Consider the following 15,861-nt stretch of genomic DNA (forward strand, 5'->3'; position numbering starts at 1 on the left):
TGTCCCACCTTGTTTGACAAGAACACACCCAACTGTCACCTCTACCCGGTACAGGCGAACCTGATCCGACAAATACCTTCATCTTTTGTGAGCAGCCCCAACCACCTGTCCTGTGACAAGCAATTTTCTGAAGCTGATTGTGAATGTACTTCAACCTTCCCAGTGACAAAAGTATCAAATTTCTTTTATCTTTTATTCCCTTCCTACTTGTTTATTTAACAATTAAATACAGCCACAACAAATGTACATCTGGTCATGATGTCAAACATATGACTTATATAGGTTTTCTTGAAGGTTAATGGATTGTGATGGACTAGAAAACTTCTAAAGTAACAATAAAAGTCCAACAGCCAACTTTGTTGTCTTATTTTATACCATGATTAACATATATAGGTTTATATCTACTCCTAGCATTTTTAAAGCTCTAATAAACCATGGCACACCATGATTTATCCAAATCCAAAGTCACCTACTGGGGAATCAAACCCAGTAATGATTGCTAAGTAATAGCACTACTCACTGAGCTGACTTAGTTCATTTAACATGCTTAACATCAATAGCTACAACAATTCTGATGTGGACCAACTTTCTTCCTTTTTCCTGAATATTTTGCTGGATTGAACACTTTCACACCTGTGAACCCTTGCCTCTAAAACATAACATGCTTAAGGAACTAAGATTTGTAGCCAATATCAAACTTTTGAACTGCTGCCTTAGGGGAATGCAAGTTAATACATTCATCTGACCAATCAAATTGCTAACGTGCACATGTGCAAATTTTGAAAAAACATTTAAACAAAATGTTTATGGTAATACAGTGTAACTAAATAGGTCCCTGTTAGTCTTGCAATCCAGACAAATAGCATCTATATTCACAGGGCATTACACATAGGATAGACTAGTCTGTATTACATGTACAGACCCTGATACAAGTATATATCAAATACAGCCCATGCAAGTCTATAATGTTTGGCAAGGCTAGATTACTGCAGTATCAAATGAAGAGAGTCTCTGGGCTTCTTTTTATTATATTTTTATTTATGATAATTGAACAACTGTTTTTTTCTGTACGATATGTTCATTTCAGAGACTAGATGTTAGTTTAGGGATAGACATTCAGGACTTTTTCTTAATCTGGATGAATTCACTTGGTACCATGGAAGGGATTTAACTCCAGACAAAAGTGATTTCACTGTAAAAGAATTCATACAATATAAAAGAGTACATGTATTTTCTTCTTTCATATAAGTGAGACACACTGCCACTTCATAGTTATACTGTGCATCAGTTTACAAAGGAACCAGTCATGTACGATGTCACTGTGTACTTTCACAGGTCCCTCCCTCTCTTCGTGTTTAGTGATGGCAGTAAGTCGGCCATTACACCAACTCCTGCTATCAATCCTGGGATGGCCATTGCCTCCTAACACAGGACACCCGCCTGCCCACAGGACACACTGACCAGTCGCTGAGGGCCACCAGCATGGCCCCCGGTCCTATCAATACCTAATGGGGGCTCAAATAGACATATAACAATTTGAGATTGCTCAAGCGAGGGCAACTAACCTTTTGGCTTGTACTTAATATAGCATGGTGGAAGGAATGAATGTCATTACTATAGTTCACTCCACAAAGCTGTTGATACAACACAAGGGCTTCGTGTGATCCAGAAATGTTCAATATGGCTGCTAAGTCACATGTGAAAGTGAATATCCATAAGATTTGATGGTTATTGGAGTAAATTTCATCTTCAGTTTTTATTTTAACAAAAAGAATATAACTAAAACTACTAACTCACATTGGCCTTCTATCCATTACTCCATTACTGTGTGAACGTGTTCAATCACTTCATTTTTTGTACGCAAATACATTTGGGTCTGGCTCGATACATTCACACCCGTGAAGATCCGGCTTAGAATAGGTTTTCAGCAACCTATGTTTTGTTTGCCATAAAAGGTGACTATGCTTGTCGTAAGAGGCGACTAACGGGATTGGGTGGTCAGGCTCACTGACTTGGTTGATACATGTCATTATATGTGGATGGATGCTCATGATGTCAATCACTGAATTGACTTGATTATTAACAGACTGCCGTCATACAGCTGGAATATTGCTCAGTGCAAAGTTAAACAACAAACAAAACATAAAACGACACATTAAGGTATGAAATGAAATGCACAGGTGAAGGAATGTAGAGGTCAACTCAAGTTTTATTGGTGGTGTCGAATTGCCTTCCTGCCAAGTCCAACCAGAACACCAACACATTGTGTTGTCCTACTGGCCCAGGGGTATATAATTTATTCAGGTAGTCTTGTGTTAAATGCACTCACTATGATATGGCTGGAATATTGCTGAAAGTGGAAGTAGACCCCACTCACTCACTCACTCACTCACTCACTCACTAGTCCTACCAACAGCTCACATCAGCACACGTACAGTCTCAGCATGGAAATCTGGCCTCAGACATTGTGTTTTGAATTTTTCAGATAGATTTTTAACAGATTTTAAGTAAAGTATTCTAAATAATTTGTTTATTTTGACAGCGACATTAAATGAATTATTTTTTTAAACATTTTCCTTATTTCTGGTTGACAGAAATTGAGAAATCAACAACACTGCTTTCCATTTTGGGGGTTTCAGATAGATTCTCAACACATTTTAAGTACAGTATTCTAAATAATTTGTATATATTGATAGCGACATTAAATGAAATTTTTAAAAAACAACATTTTACTTATTTCTGTTTGACAGAAAACAACAACACTGCTTTCCAATTTGGGGGGTTATTTCGTATGTTCACACTTCAATTTTTTGGTGGATTGGTAAACCAGGTTTAAAAATCTGGTCCCAGGTATATCTACAATATGTAGATATATGTACATGGACAACAGCTAAACATTATTTGGCATTATGACAAAGAAATGCAGTTAATTTCATTTCCTGCAATCCTGTTTCATATGGATATATACATGATAAAGTTAGCATTTATTCAATATTCAGTCCCAATAATGTTGACTTCTTAATGACGGTTTCTGTTAGTAATAAATACCAAAATGAAAGCAGAATTCTGAAAATTAACCTGATTATCTGTCATCCTTTCAAAATATCACCAGCCCAGCAAACCGGCACAATACCTGCTCTTGTCTCTATTGTTTGGTGATCACGCACCACGTATGTGCAAAATGTAACACTTGTTCACAACATTCATAACAATTGGACATGAAAATTATAAATAAATATCTTAATAATTGTCCCGTGTACTGTTGGAGGTCACTGTTTGGCCAGGAGTAACACAGTTATTGACACAGCGTGAAATACACACCCTCCCAATCATGTCTTCATTTAGGGGAACCTTATCGTTCAACATTTTTTGGACCAAAAGTCTGGATCCGAACATGCTGAAGTTAACAATTAGATTCTTTTTTCAAACTCTTAAATTTGCCCTAACATCGAATCATTTAAAGTAGGCATTTGTTCAAACATCAATACAAATGCATAAAACATCCTCTGTGTTTGTTATTCAATTGCTTTTAATCAGTTCAAAAAGATAAAAATGTAGATTTTACATTTGTAAAAAAACTGGTTTTCCACAATTTTGAGTTCAATGGAGGCATGTACATTAGAGTTCACTAATTCTAACATCTTCAAAAGTATAAAATGTATATAAAACAACAAACATGTTTGATTGTCATGATTGTTGTCCATCCTTTTATTGTGGAACTAAACACAAGCATGTGAAAAGAAATAATTCTATCAATATATTTGTACTTGATGTACGTAAATCCCAAGCAGTATCTACATGTCTACATGTCTACACTGCACAAATCATGTCAATTCAGCCAGAGGAAATTACCCTATTTACACCATATTGACAATCTCAAATCCAGCACGAAGAGACGCCGGATGAATCGAACCAATCACATCACTCGATATATCTCCTTTTGTCATGTCAACATCCAAGTGTTTCTCTAACCCTGTTACACGGCGACCTACATCAGCAATTGATTTTTCCTCAAAGAAGCTTGCGCCTGGTCGGTCAAGCGTGAGCGATAAATGTATGATGCGCGACACCTGAGTCTTTGCATCGGGAGACACTCCAGCCTACAGTGTACCTGCCTCACGTTCTGAGACACCACACGTGAAGGAAGTACAGAAGCTGTGTACCTGTCTACTTGATGAATCTACATTCACAAAAACACCTGGAGAAGTGAATAGGCCTACCTGTATATATGGAGAGATAAATGACACCATCCATCGTGACAACTCTTCAGACAGGTATGACAAAGATTTGAATATTCTGTAATGTCTTACACATAATATCAACTCTTTCATCAATAGCTGTCATACATGTATGGAATTAAAACATGTAAATAAAATGTAATTCTACATAATACATGATCAAATCCAAGATTTATCCTAAAATTTTAATTTTGTAAAATTCCAAATATTCACAGGTGGAAGTACGTAACAGTCCATAGTCATGACATAGATCAGTCAAATCTCAACCATTAACTTAAAGAGTGTGTTCGCCACAGATTTGGTAATGTTGAAAGCATTATGCAAAATAAAAAAGTAAATACGTACAGCTGAACTCTAAAATTTCATAACAACCACATGCATGTTGGAAACAAAGCACATGTACAACATGGACGAGCAACATGAATTATTCAGTCCCTAGTTCCCTGGCTTGTCATGGGAGGTTGGGTAATATCATGTTACATGCCTTTCTTTAATTCATGCTGCTTCTGAATGTTTAAAATGAGGCAAGTCGTAGCAGATAAGATGTCGATTTTGCAGGAAAACAGCAGGAAGCATTCATTGTATTTTACCCGAGTCAGGACTGTCTGACATTGCAGCAATATCCTGTAATAAACATTTTCAACTAACTCAAGCAGAGCATTGTTTAGAAATAGTTTTTCACAACGGTAATGTAATCAGTCTCGGACTACTGGTCTGACGCGATATTTTGAATGTTTTATCATGACCTTGGGGCCTGCTAATACTGAGGGGAGATCCTGCACCTTGCACAACACAACAAAGATGTTACAAGATGCTGAACAACTAACTGTTCCTAATGGAGTATGTTCTCAGAATTACTCATTTGATTGAACTGATCAAAGAAAGCTCAAATCATGAGTGTTTGGCCATTTAAAACATTCTAACACATAGAAATGTTTCATTTTTAGGTTTTTCATTAAAAAACTTGCTTGTTGATAGTCACTGTTTTGACATTTGTCTGTAGCAGTTGATGAAGCTGAACACAAATTAAAATATCTTATGGACACGTGGAACCACGTGAAATCAAAGAATGGCGATAGCAAGAGTATTGCATTACGATGCAATATAGGATTGTATTGATACACTTTGTCACGATACGATGCAGATTTCTCCAGCAGGTCAAGGTCACGACCTAACAGTTGTCATGCTGTGGAAGTGTATGCCACCATTAACAGGAATGACTAGGGGCCTACCCACAATATCACAATATACTATATATGAAACATTACACACTGCATGTCATAACACAGATCTTCTGTTGCCACAGTCAAGAACAAGAAGAAAATGCCATATTTCTGTAGTTCAAGAGGCATCATTTGACATTTATTGTTTTTTTCTAAAAATGTTTATAAGATATTTATTGTTGATTTTCTCAGATCAGGAAAATATTGACAAAACAAAACAGGTTGCATACTGAGATCTTGCATATTATTAAATCACAAAATGATTGGAATGAATATTATTTCATTCCATAGAAAGACACTTATCCTAAAGAGTTTTATTTTTTGTTTCATCTCGTCTTTGAAACTAATTGATTCATGTATTTAAGATATTCAAGAATCTTAAAAGAGGTGGGCACAACTGAACAAGCAATAGTTGGAATTAACATAAAGTATTCATATACTACTGAAAAGAAGTTAAAGAACACCTGATTTCTTTCATATGACTATAGGTAATCTGTAATGGCTGGCGAGTATTGCAACAGTTTTCCAATTACCGTATTCGACGTAATAAGCGCCCAGGGCGCTCTCAAAATTAGAAATAGGGGGCCCTTATTAGAATATATTTTTCGTGAGAAAAAAAACCAGAGTTGAAAGATCGTAAATTTCGTGGTTTATGCTAACAGCCTGAAATGATAAAAAAGAAACGTCTGTGTGTATTATACACGACAGATATTTTTTCCAGAAATTAATTGCCCATAATTAAAGGTGCATATAACACACGAGTGCGTATTATACACGAATAAATGACATTTGTGACATGTTATATTAATAGATCTGCCACCACGTGTTTATAATAACCTTACGGTACATCCTAATCTTCATGTAGTTCCAGAGCATGTGACTCATGTATCATAATTATTTTAGATCGATATATCAATACTAGAATTTTCAATCAATGACACCCCTACTGCTCAAACCCAGTCTACCTGGAAGGATTTAGTGGAATGAGACAGTGTGTGTGTAGGCGGAGTTTAACAAGAACAATCAGAAGTGGGTGTGGCATAATCATCACAACATTTCACTTAAAACAGGAAACCTTATCAATAAAATATGAATCCTATCTATATAGTTACATATTTTGTAATATTATCAGCTGGTCTTTCATAGGGATGACTTGTATGCTTTATACATTTGGTACATCTTAAAACTCATCCCTCATTTTTAGCTGTGCATTTTTCTTTGGTGAAAAAAATATCAATGATGGGTGTGACAAGGGTTTCAATGAGATAGTTATAGTTACTGGTATTTCGAGTGTTGAGTTGACATTTGTGACATGTTATATTAATAGATCTGCCACCACGTGTTTATAATAACCTTACGGTACATCCAGCCGTTAATGTGGGCCCCTGTGTGGACAAGGGTTAGAATAGTCCCAGGACCACACTACCAGTTATAGATTTGTCTGTAGCAGTTGATGAAGCTGAACACAAATTAAAATATCTTATGGACACGTGGAACCACGTGAAATCAAAGAATGGCGATAGCAAGAGTATTGCATTACGATGCAATATAGGATTGTATTGATACACTTTGTCACGATACGATGCAGATTTCTCCAGCAGGTCAAGGTCACGACCTAACAGTTGTCATGCTGTGGAAGTGTATGCCACCATTAACAGGAATGACTAGGGGCCTACCCACAATATCACAATATACTATATATGAAACATTACACACTGCATGTCATAACACAGATCTTCTGTTGCCACAGTCAAGAACAAGAAGAAAATGCCATATTTCTGTAGTTCAAGAGGCATCATTTGACATTTATTGTTTTTTTCTAAAAATGTTTATAAGATATTTATTGTTGATTTTCTCAGATCAGGAAAATATTGACAAAACAAAACAGGTTGCATACTGAGATCTTGCATATTATTAAATCACAAAATGATTGGAATGAATATTATTTCATTCCATAGAAAGACACTTATCCTAAAGAGTTTTATTTTTTGTTTCATCTCGTCTTTGAAACTAATTGATTCATGTATTTAAGATATTCAAGAATCTTAAAAGAGGTGGGCACAACTGAACAAGCAATAGTTGGAATTAACATAAAGTATTCATATACTACTGAAAAGAAGTTAAAGAACACCTGATTTCTTTCATATGACTATAGGTAATCTGTAATGGCTGGCGAGTATTGCAACAGTTTTCCAATTACCGTATTCGACGTAATAAGCGCCCAGGGCGCTCTCAAAATTAGAAATAGGGGGCCCTTATTAGAATATATTTTTCGTGAGAAAAAAAACCAGAGTTGAAAGATCGTAAATTTCGTGGTTTATGCTAACAGCCTGAAATGATAAAAAAGAAACGTCTGTGTGTATTATACACGACAGATATTTTTTCCAGAAATTAATTGCCCATAATTAAAGGTGCATATAACACACGAGTGCGTATTATACACGAATAAATAAGTCTTGTGTACATTGATTCAATCAGAAGGGGTGCTCTTAAATTGGGATTGTTCAATAGCTATTCAATATATTAGCAAATATGGGCGCTTATTAGAGCGGGGCGCTTATTACGTCGAATACGGTATGGTTGTTTTTTTAACTTGTTTTCAGTAGTATGTGCTAAGGAAGCGAGGTTAATTTCTTACATTCTGCTATGATATTAATATGCTGATGACAATGATTGACATCAATGATTTCCTCCAATGTAGCAATCGCCATTGGTACAGGATGAACTATCAGCGTGTTCATGGTATCCATGCTGTCACTCAAATTAGTTATGTAAGCACTGTTAACAACAGCCATAACAGATAACAGACACTGTAATGGTTGAACACCTTGACTAACCCACGCTTGCATGGTACGAAACATGACTACTTAAACATTAAACAATGTGTGTTTTGCTGGAGACAAAGAGAAGCTGTTATGGCAACGCTATGCTAATGTCAACAGAGAAAAAACAGGCTTTACCTACCGATAGATCATGCTGAAGTTTGTAATATGAAGCTGAATATTTAGAGTCTAGGTTCTCTAGAGAGTTTGTTTGAATCTTTTTTGAAACTCCTTTTGAATGATTAGAGACAGGGCAGGAAAAGGGATCAAGACAAAGATTAGGAGAGTTGGAAAAGAGAAAGAAAAGTGAAAGAATGAAAAAGAGAAAAGTAGGGAGCAAGATAGACTTAAGCTTTGTTTCTGAAAACACATGAATTTTAAAGAAACAAGTGACTACATTTAACATAATAAAATGTGATGGGGAAAATCTAGACTTGCTTTATTTAGGGCTTTAGCATTACAGTAAGGGCTGGGTGGAAGGGAAATAATATGGTTCTGGGACTGTGAGACAGACTAGGAGCAAGAGAGTGAATATTGTTTTATGCTGCTCCTGAGAGGTTTGCAGCATACCTCGTGAGGACACTGATGGGTTATATTTTTTGATAATTGAACTACAATAAGGAACTTAATCTAGGTTTAATCATGAGAAGCCAACACCTTAACCACTTGGCTACCCAACATCATGGGGGCTTAGGGATCATGTCACCTATTTCAGTTAGTTGTTTGAGGGTTTTGTTCTCGTAACATTTCAGATCTTGTATTCCCTGTTTTGACGTCATATCACAAACAGGAAGCTTTAAACAAATACTATTTGTATGTGTGTACTGAGTGGATGTGTGAGTGAATCTAGTGTAACTCTGCTGCTGCAATATCCCACCTATATTACAGCAGTCTATAATTAATGACGTGACAAAGTCCCCGTGCCCGACCACCAATTCCCACTTTAATCAACACATGACAAGCACTGGGGACCTTAGCCTTGCTCTAAGGCTGTACTGAATGATAAGTCCATGGGAGTATAGTAATCCTATCAAAACAAGCATGAAATACTCACATCCCCAGCCAATATGACATGTCCGGTTGTGTGCAATGCATTAGCTCCTGTGAACTATGTTCACTGGACCTTTTTGTAAATGGCCTCATTGCAGCACTAAAAAAGTTATTACTGGTGTTGTTTTGCCATCTGCAGTTTATGATAGAATACGTAACTGTATTTGTAATGAGTAAGGATGAGACATATGGACGAACAACTTCTTTATTACAATTAGGAGCGATGGTTTCAGTGTAGGTTCTAACACCGTTATCAAGCAAGTGAAGTACAGAGTATGGTTGACAAGAATATATAGTGTTTATACAGTTGAGTAGGTTTAAGATCAGTTACACTGTTGTATTTGTAATGAGTTGTGTTTCTGCATGAAGTTAGTCAGTGAATGCAACTGTTTCCATGACACTTTTGGAGGAACATACACTCAAGCAATCCAGAACTTACCAACAAGAAAAGGAAATGTATTCAATACTGTGAGATGACATTATGTGCCAAATTTGGTTGCCATTGAAACTCGAAATTTTTTATTTTTTTAAATCCCAAACTATCAAAAGACACCAGTTCACCACTAGACCTATCTATGTGCCAAGTTTGGTGAAGAAATATGGTAGGGTTTTCAAGATCAGCTCTGGAAACGAGGACTAACGCCGTTTTCAGTCTAAGTCAAAGTCGTTGCCATGGAAACTTGAAATTTTTTTTTTTTTTAAATCCCAAACTATCAAAAGGCACTAGTTCACCACTAGATCTATCTATGTGCGAAGTTTAGTGAAGAAAACTGGTACGGTTTTCAAGATCTGCTCTGGAAACGAGGACCACCGCCATTTTCAGTCTAAATCAAAGTCGTTGCCATGGAAACTCGAAAATTAATTTTTTTTTAAAATCCCAAACTATCAAAAGGCACCAGTTCACCACTAGATCTATCTATGTGCCAAGTTTGGTGAAGAAATATGGTACGGTTTTCAAGATCTGCTCCGGAAACGAAATGTGACGGACGGATGGACGGAAGGATGGCTGGACGGAAGGACGTCCGGACGTCCGGACGGACAGCACCCATTCCTATATCCCCCTTCCACTTTGTGGCGGGGGATAATAATAGGCAAGTCTAGATAACCGGACAGTACTATTCTAAGGAAATTCGAATGCACTCTTTTACAGGGACAACTTGTTCTTATTTATATAATCTAGAAATTATGGTTTCAACTAATAGGTATTGCTTTAAAAACTTGTGCAAGTCTATGGGGACCTATTCTGACCTGGAATCCCGAAAACAGGGCGTATGCATGTGCATGGTGGGCGTTTCCTTAACATAGAACACAGGTCCTTGTATTTCTAATCTTGCCCATTTCAAGGAGTGCCCCAAGTTTGTTACACATCATCATAATAGGACTGTTATGACAGAACAGACTGACAATGAAAGACTGTGTCTGTCTGTGTTACACTTGCTGAACAACATGAAACATGCATACACCCATATTTACCTGCGTCATTGTTCTATTCAGCGTTAGGGGCAGTGGGGTAGCCTAGTGGTTAAAGCGTTCTTTCGTCACGCCAACGACCCGGGTCAGATTCCCCACATGGGTACAATGTGTGAAGCCCATTTCTGGTGTTCCCCGCCGTGATATTGCTCGAATATTGCTAAAAGCGGCGTAAAACCATACTCACTCACTCACTCACTATTCAGCGTTAGAAATTGGCACTAGTCCTATAGTCCTTGCCAAACTGCCCAATGGTTAATTTTATCATAAGGACTAGTGGAAATTTGTCATTTTTAAGGGTTTTGCTATATGTTATCCTTATAAGGACTAGTAGACAAAAAGTGTTAGTTTCCACCTCTGCTATTCATCTGCTGTGTGTGGATATCTATTATACATGCAGGCAGATATACTCTTTAATCTTAGGAGATAAAAACAAATAAATTTATAGGATTGGTAGTGCATGACTAATATATGACTCCACAATTTCATTTCTTGATTAATTTCAAATCTGAACAACTTTCATAAAAATAGGAACATCTTAATTTGATCTCCTTAATCAGTGTAGTATTTTCATAGTGTGGTATCAAATCTTCATGTAGTTCCAGAGCATGTGACTCATGTATCATAATTATTTTAGATCGATATATCAATACTAGAATTTTCAATCAATGACACCCCTACTGCTCAAACCCAGTCTACCTGGCATGATTTAGTGGAATGAGACAGTGTGTGTGTAGGCGGAGTTTAACAAGAACAATCAGAAGTGGGTGTGGCATAATCATCACAACATTTCACTTAAAACAGGAAACCTTATCAATAAAATATGAATCCTATCTATATAGTTACATATTTTGTAATATTATCAGCTGGTCTTTCATAGGGATGACTTGTATGCTTTATACATTTGGTACATCTTAAAACTCATCCCTCATTTTTAGCTGTGCATTTTTCTTTGGTGAAAAAAATATCAATGATGGGTGTGACAAGGGTTTCAATGAGATAGTTATAGTTACTGGTATTTCGAGTGTTGAGTTGACATTTGTGACATGTTATATTAATAGATCTGCCACCACGTGTTTATAATAACCTTACGGTACATCCAGCCGTTAATGTGGGCCCCTGTGTGGACAAGGGTTAGAATAGTCCCAGGACCACACTACCAGTTATAGATGCAAAGTAAAATATAAAGTAAAGTTATGACTAACTCAAAGGGACCACTAATGTTAGTTCATTATAACCATATTTCGTTATAAGCATATATACAACATATATAATGCAAATTCCGGGACCAAAAATAGGTTTGTTTTATCCGTCAGTTCGTTGTAAGCGTGTTCATTATAAACATAGTTTTCTGTACTATAATCTGGAGTAGTGATATCTCATAGGAGATACTGCCTGATATCAACCAAGCGATGTCTCCTGTAGAAGCCAATTTTGGATGATAATTAATATTCAACATATCAACAAAATTAGTCACTGGGCATTCTGAGCGAAATGTGAGTACTGCTACCTTCTAGTATCACTTCTTTGCCAATCAATCTCTGGCTATTACGGGTACACACACAATTCTAAGTTGAATAAAGCCCTTCTTTTATTCCTTCCCAATGGTATGTATCCTTCGCAGCATTAAGGCCTTGTGAGCAGCTTATTCTCTATGTAGTGGACGTGGGTCCACATGCTGAAATGTATATGTTCTTTGTGTGGGTAGAAGCCCTCATTTGTACTCCTGTATTCAAGGTTATTACCCCGATGACAGTTTCAGTATATCTATCAACACTGGAATGTAATCACAAGTCTGTGGTCAGTTGCTTCACAAAAGCCCAATCTGGTCAGACAGCTTTAACAGAGTTGTGGTGTAATCTTCATTCAAAAGCCTGTGATTTGCTTTAAGAACAGCAGTGAAAGCCTTAATGTGAGGGGCCTAGGCTATATAAATGCATGGTCGGACATGATTCAAATGTTCTGTTTCACAATACAGCAAGTGAGTTGTAAATGAGACACGGCTTACATGATACCAGTACAGGGCCCTATAGATAAACATATTGTCTATGAAATCTTTTATCACATAAATTTCTCTGTTTAAGAAATGAAATTACTCATACTGATTTCAAGTGGAATAGAGCTGCACTTACACATTTCTATCATCTAGACTTGTTCGATGAAATTACTTGCAGATATTCTGCAGTTATGCTGCAGGACAAAGTTCCCCATTTTACAAAGGGATGTTAGCTCTTCAGCTATTTCAATGTAATACCATGGTCAAATAATAGCTCACTCAATGGAACAAGCCCTGACCAGTATGTATTTATGGTATAAGTCAAGGTGAACAAAAACCCAACAAATAATCAAAATGTACAGGACATTGTTCTGCCAAGGGGTTGGCTGTATTGCCTTGATTTCATATTTGGCAAATAGACCTATTTTTATGACATAACATTTGAATAACAAAGTGAGTCTATATACCTTGTTTGGGCCGGGCATTCATGTCGGCTGTGCTGGGGTGGCAAGTTCCCATTCCTGCTGCTTCAATATTCCACTAATATGGTCTTTCTTACCATCTTGGAGATTTATGGTATTATGATCCGACCTCTTTGTAACAAGCAGTGAAGCACTTCATATGAATCTAGGACCACCCAATGCAATATTCAGGCACAGAAGAGATCTTAGAATCTGGGCTGTTGAGCTCTCATTCTTTGATATAAGATCTTTCCCTGTAATTTTTTCATGACAACCCACCCCCTATAATAAATGACCAGTCCTTAACCAACCAGTCACCTGGAGATTACTTTTTCTCATGTGTACAAGGTATAACCACCCACTTAGCTTCTAGGGCTGGTACGAGTCCAAATAACTACCCGGGTACCCACCCACCTATTACCCGATCCTACCCGGGTACCCGCTGTAGGTCTCAAGAGATAGGTAAAGAGATAGGTACAAAATGTCTGATTGGGAATAGTGTGACTGTAGCCCTGGACAAAATGTATTTAGAGACACATATAAAACGATTTGGTCATGCATACACTGAAGTTGACTAAAGTTTGATCTTTATTCAAACACATTAACGGGGTGGGGTTGGGTGGGGGAGGGTAGAACCTATGATTGTGGGTTCGAATCCTGGTTCACCCCGACTATGTTTCTAAGTTTGTTAGCACCATACCCGTGCTCGTTGGTTTCACCGAAGTGGTAAACGTCTAAGACCTGCATCACTTCGGGTTTTCCTCCCACATTAAGCTGAAACACCATGATATATCTGAAATACTGTTAAAAGTGGCGTTAAACCCAACTCACTCACTCACTATCAACGTCTGGGTGCATAGTCAGAAAGAAATGCCAACATTAGTGACTTGTGGTGTAACTATATAGTTCAAGATAATTTTTGTCATTAAACAATATGTCACATGACCAACCACGGGTCGGGGTAGTTCTGTGGGCACCCGAGTCCTTCTCAAATAATCAACTAAACAAATAATCAACTAAACAAATAATCAACTAAACATGCTAAACAAATAATCAACTAAAACTTCAGTGTCGTTCATTAGTTCCATTGTAATAACACAGACATACTGTACCATTTAGACATATCAGGTGTTACCTCTGTAAAACCAAGACAAAATTAATGCCCCTAAAAATATTGAGAATCGAAAACTATATAAGGAGTGGCAGTTCCCATGAGAAAATCGGCAGCGATATCGTCACTTGTCACAATCAGTTGTCATATGTCACCCCAGACGACAGCAGCTTGATCGCAAACACTTCACCATGTTCACACCTTGTACGTCTTGCTATACAGCCATACAAACACATTTCTGTTTAAACACATCCATAGAACATTTCATTTTCTATTTGCACTGTTCAAAGCATTTTTTTTTTTCATCTTAAGCTAAGACATGTAAGGAAGAGAGGGTGGCCCCTCAAATGACGTCACAGAGACATGGAAAGACTGGCTTGTGTTTGTTGAATTCCCTGTTGAATTCAACTCTTCTAAGAAAGAGATACTCCATTGGTTCTTTTCACAAACTACTATTTTGCAAGTTGACAAAGGATTAAGTAGGCAGTTTATTACTGAGGTAGTTACATGTTTGCAAATGATACCCATTTAGAAACTCTGTCGCGTTAGCTGAAATAGGTGTCTTTCAGCAATTGTGATGAACCTGTCAAGGGGTCAACCCTCCTATACCAGTTGCACAATCAGGGTCAGTCTGTGTTGAAAATCCAATATGGTCTGATGAGGTCACTGTCAGTACTTTGGGCAATCAAGTGCTGCTACATCTACAGAACTATTCACTCAGTTATCGGCCTTCACAGCCAGGGAGTTTTGTTAGAGACAGGGTACTTCTTCAGTAGGGGTGAAACAATACAGCAAGGTCATGATACGATACTCACCCGTATTTACGTCAAATCGCATGGAAACCTCTTGACAATAAATACTCCAGAGCAGTTTCAAAAGGAAAAGCTAGCTGTAGACACATGTTCGTTGTGGCTTTTTTAGTAGTGAACTTGTAACACTAATTACAACACATTTTGCGGTATCTGACTGAAAAAGCGCCAGGTGTCATTAAACAAATAGTAAGTAATTTATTTCAGCATGTCTAACATCTTGTATCGATACAGAAAAAAACATATCGTGTATCGTATCATCACATGAAAACTCACGATGCACGGGTGCATCGATGTATCTATTCACCCCTATTCTTCAGTCACTACTTCAAAACATGCAACTGAGGAGCTGAGGATCGAGCCGAACAATTTACTTTTGATTTACAGGACATCCACCATTTCCAACAAAAATTTATATTTTGAGGTAAAACCCCTTTTATTGGTCCGACTATCCCTGAAATGCAAGGCACCTCTACAGAACCATAACACTAGTATTTACTATAACAAAATGAACTGACCAGTGATTATCCAGTTTAAAATAGGTCTTCAGCCACCCATGCTTGTTGTAAGAGGCGACTAACAGGATCAGGTGGTCTGGCTTGCTGACTTGGTTCATGCATGTCATTGTATTCCAATTACGTGGATCGATGTTCATGATTGTACAGGACATCAATGTATTGT

General features: G+C 37.3%; 2 protein-coding genes across 2 annotated transcripts in view; one reads left to right on the plus strand and one right to left on the minus strand.

The window, feature by feature from the left end:
* The window catches only part of LOC124111379 (alsin-like), a 99,116-nt gene that overhangs the window by 40,961 nt on the left and 42,294 nt on the right, over positions 1–15,861 (minus strand). The window lies entirely within an intron of this gene.
* LOC124111381 overlaps positions 3,959–15,861 on the plus strand; it is a 30,645-nt gene continuing 18,742 nt past the window's right edge. The window contains exon 1 of the mRNA XM_046471073.2: positions 3,959–4,274. The gene's annotated coding sequence lies outside the window, so the exon portion shown is untranslated. The remainder of the gene's footprint in view (positions 4,275–15,861) is intronic.

Source organism: Haliotis rufescens, unplaced genomic scaffold (assembly GCF_023055435.1).
Source record: "Haliotis rufescens isolate VD_foot unplaced genomic scaffold, xgHalRufe1.0.p SCAF_4, whole genome shotgun sequence".
Classification (NCBI taxonomy): Eukaryota; Metazoa; Mollusca; class Gastropoda; order Lepetellida; family Haliotidae; genus Haliotis; species Haliotis rufescens.